Source organism: Rousettus aegyptiacus, unplaced genomic scaffold (assembly GCF_014176215.1).
Source record: "Rousettus aegyptiacus isolate mRouAeg1 unplaced genomic scaffold, mRouAeg1.p scaffold_m13_p_12, whole genome shotgun sequence".
Lineage (NCBI taxonomy): Eukaryota > Metazoa > Chordata > Mammalia > Chiroptera > Pteropodidae > Rousettus > Rousettus aegyptiacus.
Window position 1 is genome coordinate 45,430,528 of NW_023416287.1, and position 2,883 is coordinate 45,433,410.

Below are 2,883 nucleotides of genomic sequence, written 5' to 3' on the forward strand. Positions count from 1 at the left end.
CAGTGACATTAAGTATATTCACACTGTTGTGCAATTATGACCATCATCCATCCCCAGAACTTTTCCATCTTCTCAACAGATGTATTTTCACACATAAATTTGACGTATTGAACAGTATAAAGATATCATAAGCAAAGACAAGAGATAGGCAGTATGTTGGGTAAAAATGTTTATAAAACGATATTTCTAGCACACCAAGTTCTATAAATTGATAAGGAAAGACAATCCAAGAGAAAAGTGGACAAAAGAACATAAACAGACATTTCACGAAATGAAAACTTTAGATGGCTAATAGACATCTGTAAATTGGTTGAGAAAATGCAAATGAAACAATAATAAACTACCTTTTTTAACCCATCAGATTGAAAAATTAAAATTTCATGCATTCCTACATTGCTGATGTGTGTGAATTGCTGGAAACTGGTGTGGGAAATGCAAATTAAAGCAATAATAAGACACCATTTTTTTTTTACTCATCAAATTTACAAAAATTAAGATGAATGAGAAACATCTTTACTTTGCTTTTTGGTGTTTGAACTATTAAAACTTTTGGAGAATGTGATCTAAAAATATCTATTAAAAATTAAAATCCTTTGACCCAACAATCAAGCTTTGGGAGTCTATCCCATAAAAATGAAATTACCAGCATGTATAGATACATCTATATTGAGGAAGTTTATCACAACATTGTTTGCAGCAGCAAAAACCTCCAAATAACCTAATGTCCACTAATAGGGCTGTACACTTTAAGAAGTTAGTTTATCCTATTTCCACAAATAAACATTGATTTAACTTGAAAACTCAATGACTCTCCTACTATTGCTGCATCTGCTGCGAGGATGAAGAGTATTCTCAGCAATCAGACTGCTGACATTCCAGAAAATGTGGACATCACTCAGTTATTGTGAAGGGCCCCAGAGGCACCCTGCGGAGGGACTTTAACCACATCAAGGTAGAACTCAGTTTCTTTGGAAAGGAAAAGAAGCGACTCTAGGATGACAAATGGTGGGGAAATAGAAAGGAACTGGCTGCTGTTCGCACTATTCATAGTCATGTACAGGACACGATTGAGGGTGTTACCCTGGGCGTCAGTTACAACATGAGGTCTGTGTATGCTCACTTCCCCATCAATGTCGTTATTCAGGAGAATGGTTCTCTTGTTGAAATTTGAAATTTCTTGGATGAAAAATATATGTACAGGGTTCAAATGAGGTCAGGTGTTGCTTGTTCAGTATCTCAAGCCCAGAAAGATGAGTTAATTCTTGAAGGAAACAACATTGAACTTGTATAAAAGTGATTCAACAAGCCACAACAGTTAAAAACAGAAAATTTTTGACTGGTATCTATGTTTCTGAAAAAGGAACAGTTCAGCAGGCTGATGAATAAGGTCTAAGTTGTCCAGCTACAGAAACACCAAGATGTCGAATGATTCCTCAGACTTATTGTGATATTTTAAAGATGCAATAGAAGTTATGTGTTAAAAAACACTCAATGGCTTAATACAGTAAAAGTTTATTTGTTGCTCACACAACATGCACAAGGTGAGACTGTAGGAGAGTTGTGCTCATCACGATTACTCAGGAAGCCAGCTTGAGGTTGCCTCTTGGGGTGTGTTCAAAATTCCCCTAGTAGGAGAGCAGGCTGCAAGGACTCACACCAGCAGTACAATGCTTTGGCCTGGAAGTGAGGCTGTTGGTGATACTAAACTTGAAATCATGTTTACCCAGAAGAATAGCAGGATATTTATGAACTATGAAAATCTCTGTTACAAAGGGAATTGTTGAGTAAATTATAGTTGCATCCAAACATGGACTATTATATAGTCTTTAACCAAATCAATTTGATATATGCCTGGAGGGATGCTCATAGTCTAGTAAGTGACTAGCAAGTTGCAAAATAAGATGCATACTATTACCCCACTTTTCTAAAAACATCCCCCAGTGAGCGTCTGCATGTTCAACTGTGTTTGTCCATGTTTGTACAGATGCGCACAAATATGTGGAAGGACACATTGATTATACCAGGTAAATGAAATCGAATAGATGCAGGAGAGATTTTATTAACTTAAAAAATATATATCTTTGGGTAGTTCACCTGTTAACAGAGCATACATTGCTTTTCTAATTTCAAAGGAAAGTAAAGTAGAAATATGAAGAAAGTAAAGTAGAAAGTAAAGAAAAAACCCTAATATTTCTAGTTGAAGATCTTTCGATCCCAAGACCATGGGAATCAACAAAGAGCAAACATTGTTTCACAGTGTGGCTGAGGACACTCTCTAAATAAAGTTGCTGCAGTCATCTCCCATGCTTTTTTGAGGTTGAACTTCCACTCCTAAATTAAGAGAAGAATCTACTCTTCCCTGGTGTTGACTATGGGCTGACTCTGTGACTCCACTGACCACAGAACAGTGCAGAAATGATGCTGGCCAGATCCCTTGACTGGCCTGACAGCTTCCACTTCCTCCCTCTTGAAAGCACCTTGCTGTGAGAAGCCCTAGAGGATAAGATTCCACTTGTGGAGAGAAGTCAGTGGGCCTGAGGTACCAACAGGTAAGCAAATCATCTTGTAACTGAGCCTAGCCCCAGGCATCCTGGCTGACCCCATGGCAGATCAGCACCAACTGTCCAGCTGAGTCTTACCCAAATTCCTGACCCATACATGTGCAAAAATAAGCACAGCACCAACAATCTTAGGTTCTATAGAGAAAAAAAGTCTCATTCTGCCATTGGCTTATATAATTTTTTCCCTTTTTATGTATTTTACTTTTTGTTTTTCTTTAAATCAAAAGTCTGTTTCTATTCACCGAGTCCAATAAGCAATTTACAATAGGAAACAAAGGAAAAGGAATTATATTTTATGTAAGAAGTATTATAGTATTGATTA

The 2,883-nt window shown here is 37.1% G+C and overlaps 1 pseudogene; it reads left to right on the plus strand.

Moving 5' to 3' along the window:
• The first annotated feature begins 827 nt into the window (after positions 1 to 827).
• LOC107497703 lies at positions 828 to 1,386 on the plus strand (annotated as a pseudogene).
• Positions 1,387 to 2,883: the final 1,497 nt, after the last annotated feature.